Source organism: Acomys minous (assembly GCF_964271855.1).
Source record: "Acomys minous genome assembly, chromosome: 8".
Classification (NCBI taxonomy): domain Eukaryota; kingdom Metazoa; phylum Chordata; class Mammalia; order Rodentia; family Muridae; genus Acomys; species Acomys minous.
This window is the reverse complement of record NC_140489.1, coordinates 45310969-45331768: the sequence shown is the minus strand read 5'-3', so window position 1 is coordinate 45331768 and position 20800 is coordinate 45310969. Positions and strand designations below refer to the sequence as shown.

The 20800-nt window shown below is 43.5% G+C and overlaps 1 long non-coding RNA gene across 1 annotated transcript; it reads left to right on the top strand.

Moving 5' to 3' along the window:
- The first annotated feature begins 2796 nt into the window (after positions 1–2796).
- On the top strand, positions 2797–19074 carry LOC311603781. The gene is made up of 3 exons (XR_014781260.1): positions 2797–2871; positions 3241–3430; positions 19017–19074. It is a non-coding gene; the product is annotated as an uncharacterized lncRNA (long non-coding RNA).
- The last annotated feature ends 1726 nt before the right edge of the window (positions 19075–20800 follow it).

Below are 20800 nucleotides of genomic sequence, written 5' to 3'. Positions count from 1 at the left end.
GGACACACCTAAAGCTGGATGCACCTGTGTCCCGGTACTCCTACAGCAAGATGGGAGGTAAGAGTGAAGACCCCCCAGCATCTGACGCCAGCTAGCCTAGAGAGTATAGCCGATGAGCAAGATGCTCTGCCTCAAACAATGGGACAGGCAAGAACTGAGCCTGGAGATTGTCTTCCGACTTCCACGCTTGAGCTGTGGCACATGTGCGCCCACACTAACACATACACACCTCTGTATTCTCTCTCTCCCGCCTCCCCCCAAACACACACACACACACACACACACACACACACACACACACACACAGCGTGGAGGAGAGAGAGTTTTCTTTTTAATCCACAAATGTACAGACACATGTTTCTTCCTGTCGTCCTCTTCCTCTTGCTGCCTAAATCGCGGTTGCCATGGTCGCCATTTGCAACCAGTTGGAGACTTCTCCACATTGACTGCTTTCGTTCCGCTGTCCACCTCATTTCTGAATGCCAAGCTGCAATCCCAGGGCTCTTCATTTTAATTACTCTTTTTAGGTATTCCCAAAGTGTACCAACTCTCTGTCTTTTCCTGGGACTTTAGCATGAGCAGCTGAGACCCATTTTTAATCAACTTATGATCATTTTACATACTCACAGGATATTGTATGATAGTTCATATGTATTTAATATATAATGACAGATTGGGGAAGTTGGCATCTCTTTCCTAAACATGCATCATTTCTTGGGGCTGGAGCAATGCCTTAGAGGGTAAGAGCTTGATGCTCTTAATAGCTGAGTAGTATTCCGTTGTGTAAATGGACTACAGTTTCTTTATCCATTCTTCGGTTGAGGGACATCTAGGTTGTTTCCAGATTCTGGCTGTTATGAATAAAGCTGCTATGAACACAGTTGAGCAAATGTCCTTGTATGGTGGAGCATCTTTCGAGTATATGCCCAGGAGTGGTATAGCTGGGTCTTGAGGTTGCACTATTCCCAGTTTTCTGATAAAGCACCAGATTGATTTCCAAAGTGATTGTACAAGTTTGCACTCCCACCAGCAATGGAGGAATGTTCCCTTTGTCTACATCTTCACCAGCATGTGCTCTTACTTGAGGTTTTTTGTTTTTGTTTTTGTTTTATCTTAGCCATTCTGATAGGTGTAAGTTGGAATCTCAGAGTCATTTTGATTTACATTTCCCTGATCACTAAGGACGTTGAGCATTTCTTTAAGTGTTTCTCAGTCATTCGATATTCCTCTGTTGAGAATTCTCTGTTTAGCTCTGGACCCCATTTTTTAATTGAGTTATTTGGTTTGTTGGTGTTTAATTTCTAGCTATTAAAAACAAGGAAATCTTGCAAATTTCAGGCAAATGGATGGAACTAGGAATGATCATCCTGAGTGAGGTAACCCAGATCCAGAAAGACACACATGGTATATATTCACTTATTAGTGGATATTAGCCCAAAATAGATATCCTCTCAGAGACTCCACCCAGTGGGAGATCGGGACAGATACTGGGACTCTGGGCACAGGGACATTGCACAAACTGATGCTCCAACCAGGGACAATGCATGCAGAGACCCAAGACTCCATGTTCAGATGAAACTGATGGACAGTTGATTCTCCACGACGTGGAGGTAGGGTCGGGGGTTGGGGAGTATGATGTGGGGGTGGGGTCAGGAGTGGGGAGGTAGGGGGAAGACTGTTGCTGAACCTCTGACACACACACTGGGGTCCACCATTTGGTCACTGTCCCTTGCCAAGACAGCCTTGCGGACACACAGAGGAAGGGGATATAGGCAATCCTGATGAGACCTGGTAGGGTGTGGTCAGACAGTGGGCTAGGGAGCAACCCCCCATCAGAGTTCTATGGGAGGGGGAATAGAGCAGAGGAGGGAGAGAGGGTAGGAATGGGAAGATAAGAGGGGGGGCATAACAATTGGGATGTAATGTGAGTAAATTATAATAAATAAAATATACATTTTTTTTAAAAAGAGCTTCATCATGAAGATCAGAGTTGGATCCCACCGCCCACATCAGGTGGCTCAAATATACCCATGGCTCCAGCTATAAGACACTGATCCTTCTTCCTCTTCTAGCCTCCAGAGACAATGACATGCACATGCACACCTACAACACACACACACACACACACACACACACACACACACACACACACAGTAATAATAATTAAGAACAACGGCAATACTAATAAATTAGTTCTTTGCATTGGGAAGCTCCAAAGTTCCAGTTATTTTATAAAACATATAACAAAATCTGGTGAACTCCAGCCACTTTACTGCACTGTGGAGAAACTGACTCTTATTGAGGAAAGATGTACAAACAGGAAAACCAGCACTTTCACTGCACTGAAGGCAACGTTGCCTAACAATCTCCGTGACAACCAAGAAGCCTACTGTCGTTGTGGGCTCCGGGAGGCAGTCTGTCGAGTGATGTTGTCCAGCAGCACAGCATATACTGGGATACATGCACAAGTATGCTGTTCTGCTGCGTACAGCCAACCTCTCTGTAGTAGGCTAGTTTGATAAGAATTTAAATATGGCCGTGTCTACGTTCAAAGCCAGCACATAAACATGCAAGCAAATGCTTTCTCCACTGGAGATTACAGATTTGCAACTATCATGTCTCAAAAAGATATTTACGCTCCGCCTCTTCTCCATTTCCCTCCTTCCCCCCCCCCCACCCCTTGCTGCCCCACTGTGCACCCTTGGAACCACCAAACCTGCCTAGTGTTCCGTTTTCTTCTGCTGCTTCACCACTCAGCAGGAACTGACCAATCAGCCACGGCTCCCATTCCGAACACGAGGGTGATGTCACACTGTCCTCGCTTCTTCTTGACCCTCAGCCTCTCTCAGTCCATTTTTCTTCTTGGTTTCAGTAGGTATTGCGATTGTTCCTCCCAGATTCAAGTCAGCTTATTTTGATAAACTGAACTAGTGTTGTCTAGATCTGGAGCCTCAGGGTTCAGTGCCCCAACCAATAAACAAAGAGGAGCTACCCTCCTCTCTCAATGTGGATCAGTCAGCATAACCTCATTCCGAGGATGCCAAATTTGGGGTCAGACATGAATATGTGGCCCAGTTTTACCCAGAAAAAAAAGAAAGAAAAAGAAAGAAAGGAAGAAAGAAAGAAAGAAGGAAAGAAAGAAATAAAGGCTTCTCTTGGAACTTTTAAGGAAACTTGAAAACATTTTTCAAGAAAATAATAAACACATTCTTTTTTTTTTCCCCTATGCATCATGGATAGGAAAGACAGCCTCCCCACTGCTCCATCCATCCCACAGTCAGCCTAAAAGGAAGCCAACACCACATAAAAGCAGTGCCCAGAAGCAGAAAGAAAAGGGGAAGCTGATGGCATTGTTCAACTGCTGAATCTAATCAACCCTGAAGCCTAAATTCCCAATGGGCTATCCATCACATAACTGGTCATTCCTCAGGTATCTTTGCTTGAGACAGGGTCTCTTAGTGGCATGGAACCAACCCAGTAGACTGTGCTGTCTGGTTCTCAAGCCCCAGAGATCTACTTGTGCCTCCTTCTCTAGAACTGAGATTTTAAGTATGCACTACCATGCCTGGCTTAAAAAAAAAAAAGTTCTAAGGATTGAACCCGAGTGTTCATGTCTGTAAGGCAAATGCTTTGCCAGCTGAGCTACCTCCCTAATCCCTGTTACATTGTCTTTTGTTGTTCGAGTAAGTCTGGGTTTTCCTAGTTATGTATGACCAAAAGCATTGTTTCTGATTCACCCAAATTGCCTTTGACTTTTGGATTTAATGTAGATCAACTCTTATCATTCTATTCGTCCTCATGGCCTTAGAAGCCATTTATATGTTAACCGTCAATTTTTAAAAATAATTTATTTATTTTTACTTTACGTGCATTGGTGTTTTGTCTGCATGTATGCCTGTGTCAGATCTTGGAGTTACAAACAGTTGTGAGCTTCCATGTGGCTGCTGGGAATTGAACTCTGGTACCCTTGAAGAGCAGTCAGTGCTCTTAACCACTGGGCTGTCTTTCCAGCTCCCAACAGTCAAATTTGTATTTGTTGTCCTAACCTTTCTCCTAAAGGTTGCAAATGTATATTCAACTGCTGACCTGGCGCTTTCTCCTACACTGCTGAATGTAGCTCAAAGTCCTACCTAAAACATCCATCATTACCTACTCTTCCCACTGAGTCTCCACACAATATGTAACCTGGTTCTCCTGTAGGGATTTCTGAAGGCAGAAAGCAGAGATTCAGGAGTCTCTTTGTGTCTTCCTTCACCAACCCCATTTTATCAATACCAAATCCTTCATGATGCTAATTTATCAATTCTTTGCCTGGAATATGCAGTAGAAAAAAAAATAACTAAATGAGAGGATTTTGTTTTAATTTTTATTTATTATTGTTTTTTTTTTTTTTTATCTTTTGAGACAGGGTTTCTCTGTGTAGCCCTTGGCTGTTATAGACTCACTTTGTAGACCAGGCTGGCCTCGAACTGACGATGATTTGCCTGCCTCTGCCTCCCAAGAGCTGGGACTAAAGGCGTGCGCCACCACGCCCAGCAATGAGGTGATTTTAAATGGTCAGACTCAATAATTACTCCAATCATTCCACAGGCACCCCAAACCAAGTACGTGTAGAAAACAAAACAAAAGTGTCCAACTATTTCAGCAGCTTCCTTTGACATTATTCGACATTTTTCAAAGAAAGTACTTAAACAATAGATTTTAAGCAGCACTGGCCAAAAAACAAAAACAAAAACAAAAAAAACCTAGAGAATGGTGCAGCCTGGTTAGAGAAAATGATTCTTCGAGGTGAGAAACTGGGGTACTCCATACCTGGAAGAGACTTGGAGGAATAGAGGACAAGTCGCACATTAGCAATGGCTGGAAACCAAGCTTCAAGAAGACACAGAAGCAGCCTCCATGGAAAATTCGAGATGAGCAATGGTTTCCAGCAAGGAAACCATGCGGATCAGCCTCAATGCAAGCTCCTGACATATTCAATCAAAGCAAACCCAGAACAATTGCTTTCAGAATTGTCAACAAATGGAGGCAGAGAAGTGTATTTGTCCTCCAAGTGGAGGGGTAGGGGGCATGGGCAAAGTCTATGGTAAACAGTTGGTGCCACCAGATATTTCACACATCCAAGTGGCGATGCAGCAGGGCGGCTCTAGACTTTGGATGCAGCTTGCAAGTAGGGAAATGGTTAGATTGGGGCCCTGAGACCTTGGTTTCCATCCTGGCTCTGAAAGGTTTTGAGTTCTAATAAAGATCATGCCTTGCATGGGTTCCATTCAAGGTTCACTTTGGAGATAAGGAGAACATTGGTTTAAGCTTGGTGCCCTGTGCAAAATGTTCTTACCTGTTTCCACTCTCCTATTTCAGGGTCTTACCTAGCAACTCTGTGTCTCTCCACCCTCACCCCCACCCCTCCCCCCTCTCTCTCATGCATGTGCGCGCGCACACACACACACACACACACACACACACACACACAGACAGACAGACAGAGACAGAGACAGAGAAATAAAGCCATACAGGAGAATGCCAACTGAACACATAGGCAGAGGTTGAATGCTCATGTCTACAAATCACGGGGTCAAGAACTGGCAATCACAGAGACCATGGGAAAAGTGTAGGTCAGAGTCTCCTCCCAGCCTCCAGCAAAGCTGACACCGATGGCACCCCAATTCCAGGTTGCTAGCCTCCAAGACTATGAAAGAATACATTTCAACTGGGCTAAGCTCTATTTTGGTCCTTTGGCAGGGCACTCCTTCGTTCATCTGAAAGGGAACATCCAAATTCCTTGATGCTCAGCAAGACCTTTCTGGCGGATATTGCCCAAAGGAGGGTTTGCTTCTGACACTTCATTCATAACATGGTGCACTCTAGAGCATGAACAACTCCTCTGCTGACCTGATAACCATGTTAGCCTTAGCCTCACACAGCACAGTATTTATACAGCAATAAATATGCAGTATTGTTTCAAGGAAGGACACAGGTAAATCTTGGAAGAGTAATTGTCTAAGTTAGAGTTTCTATTGCTGTGATGAGCACCAAGACCAAAGCCAACTTGAGGAGGAAATCACTTATGTCATCTTACACGTCCAGGTAACAGCTCCTCATTGAGGGAAGTCAGGCCAGGAACTCAAACAAGGTGAGAAGCTTGAGTCAGGAGCTGATGCAGAGGAGTGGTGCTTACTGGCTTAGTCCTTGTGGCTCGCTCAGCCTGCTTTCTTATACCACCCATGACTACCTGAATGGCACCACCCACGGTGAGCTGGGCCCTCCCACGATGAGCAAAAGCTCTACAGGCTTTCTCACAGACCGAGCTGGTGTGATATTTTCTCAGTTGAGGTTCACTCTTCCAGAATGACTGTAGCTTGTGTCAAGTTAACACAAAAAATGAGCCAGCACATTGGCACAGTTGACAGAAAGCAAATCCAAAAAAGCTACACACTCTACAGTTTTATTAACAGAACACAAACACTTGTAAGAGCTTAGCAAAGTATTGTGACGCGTACTGACATTCTGGTAAGCTGTTTCTTATAAAGCCAACAACATTTTCCAGATGAATCCACAACTGCAGTCTCTGGTATTTATTCCACCAAAATCGCATCTAGTGTTTATATCAAGTGTGTGCATGAATGACACATCAGCTTGTATAAGTAATGGCCCCAAACAGAAGTAAATCAAATACCTCAGACAGGTAAGGGTTACAATATAGTTCCTTTATTCCAGGAAATACTACTCAGCCATAAAATAAATAAATAAACCCTGGTTACTAACATAACTCTTCTCAAAAAAATTATATTGTATTTAAAAGGCTAATTGTGAAAAGTTATGTTCTATATGAACTTCATACATGTAGCATTCTTAAAATGACAAAATAATAGATTTGGGCTATACAATAGAAAATGCAAAATATTGCTAAAAGTACTTAGAGGCTCAAATAAATAGAAATTCTTCATTTGCGGACTGTAATATTTCGTAGTCTTGAGACATCAATACCACTAAAGTGATTTACAGATTTATTCAAATTCCTGTTAAGACTCAAGTGGCATTAGGGGTCTATGTGGGGGTTGGGGGGGTGGGGTGTGTGTGTGATGTGCTGCTTGAGGTCAAACTCAGGACCTTCCTTATGATAAATAAGTAAGCTGCCTTTGAACTATATCCTCCTTCTATCTTAAAATACCTATGCACTCTCAAAGGATATAGACTAGCCACACCATCAAAGTTGGAAGTCTCTCACTTCTTGCTCTTAAAAACTTTCCAAAATTTCTCACAAAAACTGAAGGAATATAAACAGTATGGTATTGGCACAGAGATGCATACATAAATTAAACAGCATAGAGTCTAGAATAAACTCATGCGTGAGTGTAGTATCAACTGATCTTTGAAAAGAATACACATATATGGAAAGAGCAGTCTCTTCCGTAACTGTTGGTGGGAAATCTATATAAAAATGAATCAATTAGAAGCCTATGGAGATAGCTCAGTGGGTAAGAGTTTTCTGCACAAGCATGAAGACGTGAGTTCAACTCCCCTGTTGCTCCTGTAAAAAGCTGGGAATGGCTAGGTGCACCTGCAACCACAGTGCCATCCAGCAATGAGATGGGAGCAGTTTGTTGGACAAGTTCTGAGTCTGTAAGAGACCTTGTCTCAAGGGAATAAAGTAGGGAATGGCAGAGCAAAACACTCCACTTCTTCTGGTAATATTGTACACAACACACACACACATACACACACACACACACACACACACAAATTAAAGTAAAATTGCATCTGTGTCTTACACCATGCATAAAACTGACTCAAAATGGATGGAAGACTTACATATAAGACTAAAATTGCAAATTTTCTAGAAGAAACATAGGGAAAAAAATATTAACATTGGTTTTATTTTTCTACATGACACCAAAAGCATGGTAAGAGAAGAAAACCGGACACATGGGATGACTAAAGTCTTCTTCACAGCAAAGGGGACAAGGACTCATTAAACGGCAACTTACAGAATGACAAAGACATTTGCAAACCATGTGTCAGATGAAGGGTTAATTTACAAAACATGTAAGGAACTCTCATAACTGAATGCCAAGAAAGAAATAAAACAAATTGTTCTTTAAAATGTGCAAAGGGGCTGCAGTTTACACACTTCCTGTAAGTTTTTGTTAAGAAATAGTGAATGAGTGGCTCCAGGATTTCAGACAGTGGCTCTGTCCTGAGATACGAGCGTTTGAAGGGCCTGGATAGACCTAATAGATCTAATAGCTAGGGTGAAATTGGTTAAACACGGTGAAAGGTCTGACTAGATTTTTGTACCAGTATATGATGGTCTCCCTGAACTCTCAAAGGAATTGTAGTCACTGCTTGCTGTTTTGACCTTTGAATATCATTATTTTTATATTAAATACTAATTAGTAATTACAGATAATGAAGCTATATCACAGATTAATATTGAGCTGTAAGACTTGGTTATACTTTTTCTTTGGGGGGGAGTAGTAATTTACATGTCATATCAATAAAAATGCAGATCTAAGACCATGAGTATAGGACTCAAATTCCTTTATAAAATACTGTGTTTTCTAAAAATTACCAAATCCCTCACTGGTTCTGTTCCCTTAGCATTACTCAGACAGTAAGGAGAGAGGGGAACCTAGAAATGATCATTGGCTGGGCAGGTTTTCTTCCTGGAATGCCTCTTGGTCTTTCCGTACCTGTGTGTACCTCCTTGGAGATTTTAATGACAGCTGTTTTGTCTGTGTTCTCTGAGGCAGTATTTTCTTTGTATTACTCATGGTTGTATTCATTAAAACTTCTTCCTCATGGTTTTGAGTTGGATTCTTGTGTAGCCTGAGGGAAGAGGTTCAAGCTCATTGTCTCTTGAATTGGCCATCAACAAAGGACACCACTACTGTGTGTAAAGGTGTTCTTCCTCTTTACGTGTGTAGTATACTCCTTACCCTTGGTAAAGCTGGCTAGGATGGCACACTTCTGGTGTTGTAACACTTTAGAATACATTTGTATAGTTCCTTAAAAGCTTAGACATGGGCTTATAGTAGGCCTTTTCCACAACCTCTCTCTATATATAGAATTGTTACTTCTGAAGCCATGTCAGAAGGTGGCAGGTTGAGATCAGCAACACGAGATTTGTCATAAGTAGACTGCCATTGCCAAATGTGTTGGAAAGTTTCTTGGTAAGAACAGAGAGTCAACAGTTGCTGGGCAGACTGTGAGGAAGAAACAACTGAGCGTTACTAGCACTCTGTGCTTACAGGATGCTCAGGTGAGAAATGTGGCTGGCGCCCAGCCCAAGCAGAATGGAATAGTACAGCCCTTCCCAGGCACTTCCTCCTCCTCAGGGAAGTGTTGTTTTCTAAGTGTGATTGCCGAGAAATCCATCCATCCTAGTATAAGTCTTCTCACTTTAAGGACCAGTGTTTAGGGCCTTTCTGTGTTGATTCTGCTGAGCTCTAGTGTGTGTGTGTCTGTCTGTCTGTCTGTCTGTCTGTCTGTCTGTCTGTCTCTCTCTCTCTCTCTCTCTCTCTCTCTCTCTCTCTCTCTCTCTCTCTCTCTCTGTGTGTGTGTGTGTGTGTGTGTGTGTGTGTGTATGTGTGTCTCTCTCTCTGGGTTGTGTCTTTTTTTTTTTTAACTTTAATTTCTTTTTAATGGATGCTTTGGCTATGTATTTCTGTGTGTGCCACATATGTGCCTGGTGCCCAAAGAGGCCAGAAAAGAATGTCAGATGATTCCCCCTGCAACTGAATTTAAAATGTCCTCTGCCAGAACAGCCTCCCTGCTGTTGGTAACAAAATAGCTCAATGTGTGGCACAGTCGTGTGGGTGTCCAGAGAGCAGTTTCTTTGTGACAAACAGCATTTGTCACTGAAGTGCTCTATAGCTAGTGAAACACTGAAGCCTTGGCCCACCTTCCCACCAAGAACTATGTAGTAATGTAGTTCTGGCAGGAGATTGTTTGTTTGGGTTTCCTCTGTATACTTCTTCATACTTTGTTTTAAAGCCCCTGAGAGTTTATTTTGAGAAGTGTTCACAATGGAGTATCTAATTAGAAACCAGCAATAAAGAGATTACTGTTTAAAAAAAATAAAAAAATTAAAATTAAAAAATTAAAAATAAAATGTGCAAAGGACTCAAACTGATTTCTTCAAAGAAAATATACAAGTGGCTAACAGACATAGAAAACAAATTCAACATCCCCAATGATGAGAGAGAAGCAAGTCAAAACTCCTGTAAGATGTTACTTACCTATCACCTGTTAGGATGACCATTATTGAGAGAGGAAATAAAGAGGTGGTCAATGGTGTGGAGGAGTTGGAAGCATGCAGCCTGTTACTTAGTGTGAGAAAAATGCAGTAACTACAGAAGTTTTCTGGGAAGCTCTTTGAAAAGTTAGAGCTAGAACTACCATATCATCCAGAAATTTCATTTTTGGACTTAGAGCCAAAGGAATTTAACACAGAATATCAAAGAAGCATGTATTCCCGTGTTTATCCCATCACTCACGGTAGTCAAAATATAAGAAGAAGCTAAGTGTCAAAGGGCATGAATGGATAAAGAAAATATCCGACAACTTGGAGAGATGGGTCAGGGGTTAAGGGCATTGGCTGCTCTTCTAGAGGACCTAGCACCCACATCTCACAACCATCTCCAACTCAAGTGTCAGGGGATCCAGTGCCCTTTTCTGGCCTGTGAGGCACTGAGTAGGCACACATATGGAGCACAGACATACATGCACGAAAGTCACCCATATACATAAAATAACAAAATAAAAATTGCTATGATGCCTAATCTCAACCGAGACATCTACAACACAATTCCTGTCCCTAAGGCCCAGGGAACATAGCAGAAGATGGGGGAGAAAGATTGCAAGAGCCAGAGGAACAGCAAGTTTGCTGGGAGATTTGTGTCCCCTAGAAATGTCAGAGAAGTTACACACATGAAAGCTCATCAGCATGGCTGCCTAAACAAGAGCTGAGCAAGAGCAACAGCAGACACGTTGACACAGAAGGGAGAAATCGCATGGGCCCTAGCCCTAGAGAAAAAACTGAAGAATTCTGGGAGTGAGAGGAATAATCTTTCCTGGGGAAGAGCTCTCAAATTGAGTATTGATTCCAAGTGCTCAGCCCTGAAATAATACACATACAAGTAACATTAGACAGAGAAAATACATTATATTTATCTCTTTAGAAATACACACACACACACACACACACACACACACACACACACACACTTCAACAAATAAAAGCCATGAATGAACTTGAGAGACAGAAGTGAAGGATGCATGGAAAAGGTTGGAGGGAGGGAAGGGAAAGGGGGAATGGTGTAATTATACTGTAATTTCAAAGAATAGATGTATTTACAAAGAGAAAAGATCCCAAAATAGTTATTATTCAACTTTTAAAAAGAAAGAAACCTTGTCATTTAGGTTGTAGATGAACCTTAAGGCATCACGCTAAGTGAGATAGTCCAGGAGAAATCCTTCCGGAGCCTACTCTCCTGAGGAATCTATACAGTCTAGCTCATAAAGTCAGAAAACGCCACTGTGGTTGGCTGTGGCTGATGGGAAGGGTGTCATGGGAAGTGGTATTTCAAGGGATTTAAAGTTTCAGTCACACTAAGTGAGTCAGGCCTACCTAACACGTCACCAAGACTTAACAATACGTACTGAGCACTTCAGAACCCATTTATTTATTTATTTATTTATTTATTTATTGAAAATGTTATTTATGATTACTGTGTCTATATCATTTTACCCCTTCCTTTCCCCACTCCAACTCTTCCCCTCCTTTCTGAAAACAATCTCCCTTCATTCCAGTAGCTTCTACAACCCACTGTGGGAGAGGGAGCTGAAGTGTAACGATAGGGGTAACCTCAGGTGTGCAGCCCGCAGCTTCCTTCGTAGACCCCCAGGGTTATTCCATTGCTTTGCAGCCGTCAGCTCTCCACAAAGCTTAGCTGTCAAAGGCGAGCAGATTCCAGAGACAGTATCACAAGGACAATTCCATCTTATCAGCCAACGAGAAGAATGCAATAGGAAGGGAGACGGTGTCACATCAAAGGCGTTAAGGTTCTAACCCTAGTTCCTTGTCTAGCACAGCTGGCCACACCCTACTTCCTGTCTATCACAGTTGGCCACACCCTACTTCCTTGTCTATCACAGCTGGCCACCTGAACTCTACTGCCATTTTTCTGTTGTTCTTAATCATAATCACACTATAGTGTGAACAACTTCCTGGGTGAAAGTCATGTGTGCTAACAAGTCTCCAATCACTCCCTGGTGCCACTATTGAAACTTCTCAGCTGCTTCGTACTTTAGCACCTGTCTCCTCTCTCCTCTGACTCCTGTAGTCACCGCTGCACCTGCAGACAGCCCACACAACTCCCGGTTGCCTTAGCTCCTGGACTGTCATCTCTGCGGATGGCATTCACTGCATCCTGGTCATTCTCTCTGTTTGCCTCCAATACGCTGCTTGGGTGCCCGAACCTTGATCCATCTCTTCCTCTGCACCCTCAAGCTCTCTCTCTTTCAGTCTTTGCCCCAGTCGTGTGAATTTTTGTTAAGTTCCTTTAAGCCATCTTTTCTCCCACTCAAGGTACCACATGAGAGAAGACATGTATCGTCTGAGTCTCATTTACTTCTTCCTCCCACGACCAGATCCCGGATGCTCACCTAGCTTGAGTATAAGCAATGCTCTCTGAGGAAAGCCTTTAGTGACCCAAATGAGAAGATGTTTCTGTTTTACATTATTGTTGAAGTATGGTCTGGTGATTTATATTTGTTAATTGCTTGCCCCCCCCAAGATGCTTACTATTTACAAGCAAACTGTCACATACCCCAAGTATTGCATTTAAACCTTGCCTAAGAAAATAATTCCTGATTGGCTGATTAAAAGGCCTAAGCCTGGGCAGGGCAGAATGGGGTTGGTGTGGCCAAAGTCCTCAGGCTTTGGACGAGAAGCATTTGGGGAAGGAGAAGCAGACAGGTGCCAGAGGAGGAGAAGCGAGAGCATCACCGTGGCATAGGAAAGAGCCACATGGGCCAAGAGGAGGAGCGCTGAAGTTCTCCAAAGAAAGAAATGGCCCAGGTGAACAACATTAGCAGGTATTTGGGGATTATGGATGGAAGGTTGCCCAATAGAAATTATTAGAAGCTGACGGCATGGGATGGAGGCTGGGAGATAACGGAAGGTAGTTTAGGGGACTCATATCTGCCCTGCCCCCAAGTGAACCAAGGCTATTCTAAAATATAACAGGTGTCTGTGTCTAATTTATTGTGTTAACAGGTCAGATAATACAACTGCAGCAACAACTATAGCCTAATAATAAACATGTACTAGGCCATGCTTTTAAATCAGCAGCAACACATTCTCAAGGCACTGGAGACTTTCTCCCTGTAGCGCATCTGACAACTAAGATGACATACTCAGAATGCTGATTTTTTAAAAATAATTCTCCACCACATTGTAAACCCCATAAGGATTGGAATTAGCCGTGTCCTAGTCATTCTCGTCCATACTTCTGTTCATGTGTATTTGTTTAGTTCTGTGAAGTTGTAACGCTAAGTTCATTAAGTGCGATAACAGCGACAACAGCGACAACAGCAACACACACACACACACACACACACACACACACATGAATCTTAATGTGAATGGACACCAGTGTATCAACCCATGCTCTGCAGTTGTAGCAAACACACCACTCCTAGAAAGGACTGTTAATCATGGGGAAGGGAGGCGTGTGCGTGAGAAGGGAATACATGGGAAGCCTCCGATTTTCTTTCTAACATTGCTGTCAGCCTAAATCCTCTTAGCAGAAGCACAAATAGTTAGCCAAGTGCCCTGGTGTTTGCCTGCTTCATTTGTCACCTTATTAGTTTCTTTTCGGTGACCAAGGATTCCTTTGCTGTGGTATATCAATGGAAGTGTGTGATACTTGACCGCAGACAATTGCAAACGTTGGTACATGCAATGACTCCTTAAATATCAAACACCCCTCTGCTCACTCTCCATCTTTAGTAAATGACAACATGACCTTTCCTTGCACGTCCGTGACAAGGTCACTGGTAAATCCAGCGCACGTCTATTTCCCATTATGTTAAACTCTCAGCAGAAGCCCTTCTGTCAACTCCTGCGTGATACTCCCTAAGCCCTTCCCCCACCCTTTTCCCTCTGGTTTCCCCATCCACTGCTGTGTTCAGTATCGTTCAGTCTATTGTTTGTCTTGTGTATGTGTAGATGTGTCTGGGTGCTCTCGTGAGACTCAAGGGACAATGCCAAATGTCAATCCCTGACTTCCCCTTATTTGAAACAGGGTCTCTTGTTGTTTACCACTGTGTCCACAAAGCTAGCTGACCTGCTAGCCTATGGGGAGCCTTCCATCTCCACTGCGCGTGTCACCACAGGAGTGCTGGGATCCGGGCATCTGAACACGTGTCCTTCTGCTTACACAGCACAGCACGTGCTTTGCTCACTGAGCCATTTCCCCAGGCCTCATCAGTTCTCAGTTCAACCTTCACAAAATTTTCAAGGTGCTGAGCTCAGTTCAATTCAGTAAGCATCTCTGAGCACTGGGTGTGATGGTCGATGTTGTTGACTCAAGGACGAATAAGTCATGTCAAGTATGACAGGGCGCTATAAGCAGGTGTAGTCTGATCGTAATGCTACAATAAAATGCCTCATGCAGGCGTCTCATCCACAGGCTCCAGGAGATAATAGAAACGCTGAAGTCTGTCCTCTCTTGACTCTCTTCCTGGGTTGGACTTTCAATTATACAGCTAGTTGAGATAAGGTACAGCTATTGTGATGACACACAGTGGCAGTAAAGGACAAAGATTTCTCACTGGGGTGAAAGAGCATGGCGTTTTAGTTAGAGTTATCACTATTGTGATGAAACACTGTGGTCAAAAGCTACTTGTGGAGAAAAGGGTTTATTTCACTTATACCTCTAGGTCATAGTTCATCACTGGGGATAGTCAAGGTAGGAACTCAAAGAGGCCAGGAACCTTGAGGCGGGAGCTGATGCAGAGGGGTGGAGGGATGCTGCTTGCTGGCTTGCTCCTCTTGGCTTGCTCAGCCTGCTTTCTTATACCACCCAGGACCACCAGCCCAGAAATAGCACCACTTGCAATAGGCTAGGCCCTCCCCCACTAACTAAGAAAATGTCCTACAGGCTTGCGTACAGTCTGATTTTGATTTTATGGAGGCATACTTTAATTGAGGCTACCACCTGTCACATGACCAAGCGAGCCCGTATCAAGTTGACATAAAATTAGCCAGCACACAGAGTGTGTGCTCTATTGTACGCTTCCCTTCCCCACAGCTCCCATCCACAGTCTTTATTTTGTGAATCATGTCCCTCAGCAAGCGCGTGTCAGGAGAAGGCTCAGTGTTCTGTATAAACACGGCATTTTAAGGCTCTCTTTCTATCCACTGAGTCTGGGAAGTCATCCTAACTGACCACAGCCTCAGTGGTGACAACGGCTGTCTTCTCCTGCTGATGTTCTCCACGCCTGTGCTCACACTTAGTCCTTGGCTGGGGTCTCAGTTTCAGGGCTGCGTCTTCTCATTCATGCTCATGAGTAGCTTCTGCTTATCTCTTAAGCCTGCGCCTTTTTGTCTTCCGTATTCCTTCTTCCTTGTTTGTTTGGTTGGTTTGTTTGTTTGTTTTTACTGCTGTTTCATTTGTTGTCATTTAAGCATCCAAATCAGAAACCCAATTATTTATTTTTTTTGCTATCTCCCCCTCCCACCTCTTCACTCTGTTTGGAAAGATTCTTACTTCCCTTTCTTAAGTGGCTCTCACGCCCCGCAGCTGCCTCCCATTCTCGCTTTCCCTGCCTTCATCCGCACACTCCCTTCTTCCAGTCCTGTCTGGGTGTCACTCCTGCCTCCCTCTCTGGCGCTTGTTTTCTGGCCCCCTGTCTTTCCCCTTGAGCTGCACTCATCTAAACTAAGGGGCTTTCTGAGTCCTTCTTGGACCATCTTTCCCACTCAAGTTCTCAGCCCCAAACTCCCAGTTGTTCTCTCAGAAAACAAGGCAGGCGGCCTTTAATCTCTTATGTGGGCAAAGTCACTGCCTTAGTTTTCCTTCTATTGCTGTGATGAAGCAATATGACAAGAGCAGTTTGTGGAGAAAGGGGTTGTTCGGCTGATCTGCATCACAGTCTGTTAAGGGAGGGCAGGGCAGGAACTCAAAGCAGTCACCTGGAGGTAGAAACTGAGGCTTTGGAGGAGTGCTGCTTACTGGCCTGTGAAAATGGCTTGCTCAGCCTGCTTTCTTTTGTCACCCAGGACCACTTCCTAGGATGGCACTGCCCACAGTGGGCTTGACCTTACCACATCAATCGTCTGTCAAGATAATATCCTACAGGTCTGCCCAAAGGCAAATCTGATAGAGCTGTTTTTGAAAATTGAGGTTCTTCTTCCCAGATAACTCTCGCCTGCATCAAGTTGGGGGAAAAAACCTAACCAGGACAGTCACTTTTTAGGAAAGGAATAGAAGAAAAATAAATAAGGTTTTTGCTATATTTGAGAGCCCTAAGAAAAAGTTGGAGTAATTTGAAGAAATGACGGGTAAGTGCATGGGCATTTTGCTCACAGGATTCCCCTCCTAAAACAAGGGACTGGTCATTTATGAATCCACTCATCATTGTCACAAAGACATAGAAGATGAACTTGTAATGACAAGAAAAACCAGCAACTTCTATGCTTCTGGGAAACCCAGATCTGCCTTGGACCTGGGGATCACAGGCTCACAAAGAACAAGCTGTTAGATTTAAGGATGTTTCAGGACCTTCATTGTCATCAAGTCGCTAGTGCTCAGTTGTTAGGCCCCACTCCAAGCCTTATGTCGGAAAGTAAGCCGGTATAGCAGCAAAATCAAGAAGAAAACTGTCTTCATTGAAAAGAAGTCCATTGATCAGAAGTTATGACATCATCTGCATAGATGATTTTTTGTGATACCTATATGGAAAAATACCTCAAAGAGACAAACAACTTCCCTTGGCATTTAAATTGTTTCCTCCATGGGTTAAAATGAAGAAGAAGAAAAAAGACCATCTGTATTTAAAAGATGGAACCAGGTCATGCTTGATCATATGGAAAGAATAAATCAAACAAGAGACTATCAGTGTGTCAGTGCATGAAGAAAACAAGGGAAGGTTCTCTGTCTACCCCGAGATGGAAGCGATGCTCTGTGAGGCTTACTTCTGCAGCTCGTAAATGTCTCCTCAGCTCTCACTCTGCCACGATTCGTTTATATGTCTGTTCCCATTACCGGATTGGAAGCCATGTAAGAACAGAGTGACCTTTCATAGCCTCCTGGTCCTCCCAGACTTGACTGCCTAGCTGCTTCTTGAACCAGTTACAATGAACTAATCTGTCCTGAGGAAGGATGCTGTTTGCCTTCCAGGCGATGTTTACCGGCACACAGGCACTTTACCAAAAAAGCATATGAGTGTAGTTTATCGACTGAGACTAATAGGAGCAATACCCAAAACAAAGCCAAGTTCCCTGACGGGACTTTAAATCAAGAGTTCTCTGTTTCTGAGAAGCTGTTTCAACCTTGCTGTCTTGGTCGGCTAACTTTCAGTGATTGCTTAATGCTAACCAGCTGTTTTCACTCCCACACTTTTAACTTCTTCCACTGGCCAAACCTACTTAACAACTACATTATAAGGAAGTAGATTCTGAGAACGATTGTCTTCTCATACATGCCTCCTCATTTTACAATCTTGTCTCTGTCTGCCTGAAACATAAGCTAGCCTCTCTCACACCATCATTCTGTGATTCCATCACCTCAGACACCAGCATGAGGAAGGATTTCTGAGTAATAGACAGCTTTCCCAAGGGTTGTTGTTGGTGTTATAGAGTTTTTTTGTTGTTGTTGTTTGTTTTTTGTTTTGTTTTTTGAGACAGGGTTTCTCTGTGTAGCCTTAGCTGTCCTGGACTCACTTTGTAGACCAGGCTGGCCTCGAATTCACATCAATCTGCCTGCCTCTGCCTTCCTAGTGCTCGGATTAAAGGCGTGTGCCACCACGCCCAGCTGGTGATGAGACGTAGTTTTTGTATTACTTCCTATCATTGTCTTCAATGTAATCAGTGAACTTGCATTTTCTATGAAAACATCACCAAGGAAGAAAAGCCCATCATTCTTTTCAGGAGAAAGGTAAATATGTGAATTAGCCTGGGGACAACTTTGCTAAAGTCCTAATGTTCCAATAGAAAGCATTCTCTTAGCATGACAGAATGTCTTACCGTCCTGAGACAATTGTGCTCTCTTTGACTTTTCTCTATGTTCAGCCAAGTGTCACCATCTAAAGCAAAGAGCAGAAGAACGGAAGGGTGACTCAAGGTTCCAGACATAGTCTGACTCTGAGTCAAGTCATTTAGCCTCATCAGTTGTCATTCCATTTGGACTGAGTTGGGGAGAACCCAGAATCTGTAATGAAGGTTTATATATATATATATAACTATATAACTATAACTATATAAAAAATATATGTATATTTACGTAACTATATTAATATATAAATATAAATGTATAAAAATATTATTTTTATATATGTGTGTGTGTGTGTGTGTGGTTTCAAGAACCGTGATGGACCTGACATTATTCCTTCTTGACATTAAACAGGCGTCTTGTCACAATGTCATGAGATCCTCCTGGTCAGAGATCAAAGATTCTGCTATCATGATTGCACCAAGAAAGAGGGAAAGAGACATGCACCTAAACACATGTACATGCACATCTATATAAATGTATGACTAGGACACACACACACACACACACACACACACCTTGCCCATTCTCATTTTGTAACTGCTGGACCTGTCCTCCATCATGCTTAGCCTCCAGACTGATGGTGACGTCTTCCTCCCCTACCCTCTAAGCCTGCAATTGGAATACCAGCGGATAGTGATGCTCTGCTGAGGAAGGCGCGGTGGTCCAAAGCAGGCTTCCTTTGTTGTAGATGCAATGGCATGTACTTATACCCAGTGGATTTTTTTTTTTCAGGTTTATCCTTGTGGTGACATGTGCCCATAGCCTCACACATTTGTCTACTTGGTCCCTGTGGTGGTTTGAAAGAAAATGGTTGCCACGGGCTCATCAAGAGTGGCAGTATTAGGAGGTGTGCGCCTGATGGAAGAGATGTGTCACTGGGGCAGGCTTTGAGTCTCAGATGCCCAAGGCAGGCCCAGCGTCTCCCTCTCTTCCTGCTGCCTGCAGCTCTGGATACAGAACCCGCAGTTCCTCTCCAGCACCATGTCTGCCTGTATACTGCCCTGCTTCCCACCACAATGACAATAAACTAACCCTCTGACCTGTGAGTCAGCGCCAGTTAAATTATTTCCTTTATAAGAGTTGTGGTGGTCGTGGTGTCTCTTCCCAGCGATGGAACCCTAGCTAAGGCAGTCTCTGCTTGGCAGTATTGTTGGGAAGGCTTAGGAGGTGCGGCCTATTTGGAGTTGTATAGCACAGCAGGTGGCCCTCGAAGGGTTTCAAGACTTGAGCCATTTCCAGTGTGCTTCCTCTTTTCCCCCTGTGTGGCTTGAGATGTAAGCCCTCAGCTTCTGACCACGCCCTTTGCTTGGGGTCATGCTCTCCTGACACAACGGACTCTTATCTTTCTGGACTCATACGTCCAAATAAACTCTTTCAGGACTTGCCTTGTTCATGGTGTTTTACCACAGCAACAGAAAAGCAGCCAATACAGACCCCGATCCATCAGAGTATAAATCGCTGTTTTAGCTTCATGTGTTTTATACATAGATGTGAAGAGAAATGAGCTGCGAGTGTTAAACAAAGGCTAGAAGTGAAAGAAGCAACATGTTGCAATCTGATGTTTGAAAGTAATGATGGTTTCCCTGTCTGAGAACTGTGATGTCGACCTCACGCCTTCCCTTTCCCACTTTTCACTGCTCATCCCACCCCAAGTCTTTCCTAAGCCAAATCAAACTAGTTCCTTTCACGCCCTCTAGTGGATATTTGAAGGTTAAACATCAATAACAACAAAAATCAGTAAAAATGATCACAACGGTCAAAACCTACTTATAATTCCTGCAAGTGGTTTTTCCCCCCTTTTAGCTTTTGTTTGCTTTTGTTTTTATGAAACAAGACTTGACTATATAGGCCAGGTTGGCCTCAAACTCCTGGCCACCCTCCCGCTTCAGCCTCCGGCTAGGATCACAGGTGTAAACCATGATACTTAGCTACCACTTCTATAAACCAACGTTAACCGGCAGCAGTTTACCGCAGTTACAGTTCCCTTTTCTGTGCCTAAAATGTAAACCTTACAGTTAGCTCTTCTAGGCATATAGACAGTCTTGCTTGAGAGAAAGGAGTGGATGGGTATGGTTTTTATAACTGCCACTATGAGGCACTGTGTGGCATGGTTGAGCTGTGGCATGAAGAAGCCTGTGTCCTGGCTCTGGCATAGAATTCTCTGGTGGCTGGTGGCATCTTAAGAAGAGTGGGGTGGTAAGGCCAGTCCACAGGACACAGAACCCACCAGAGGGCCCTCCCTAGAGAGTACATTTTGAGGGTAACTGGGAAGATGCCCCCCAACTCAGCTCACCTAGCTGCTTCCTGGACTTATTCTTATTCAGCAGCATTAGGTTAAGTATAAAATGCCGCCGGGTGTGGTGGCACATGCCTTTAATCCCAGCACTCAGGAGGCAGAGGCAGGCGGATCTCTATGAGTTCGAGGCCAGCTTGGTCTACAAAGCGAGTCCAGGCCAACCAAGGCTACGCAGAGAAACCCTATCTTGAGAAACCAAAAAGAAAAGAAAAAAAAAAGT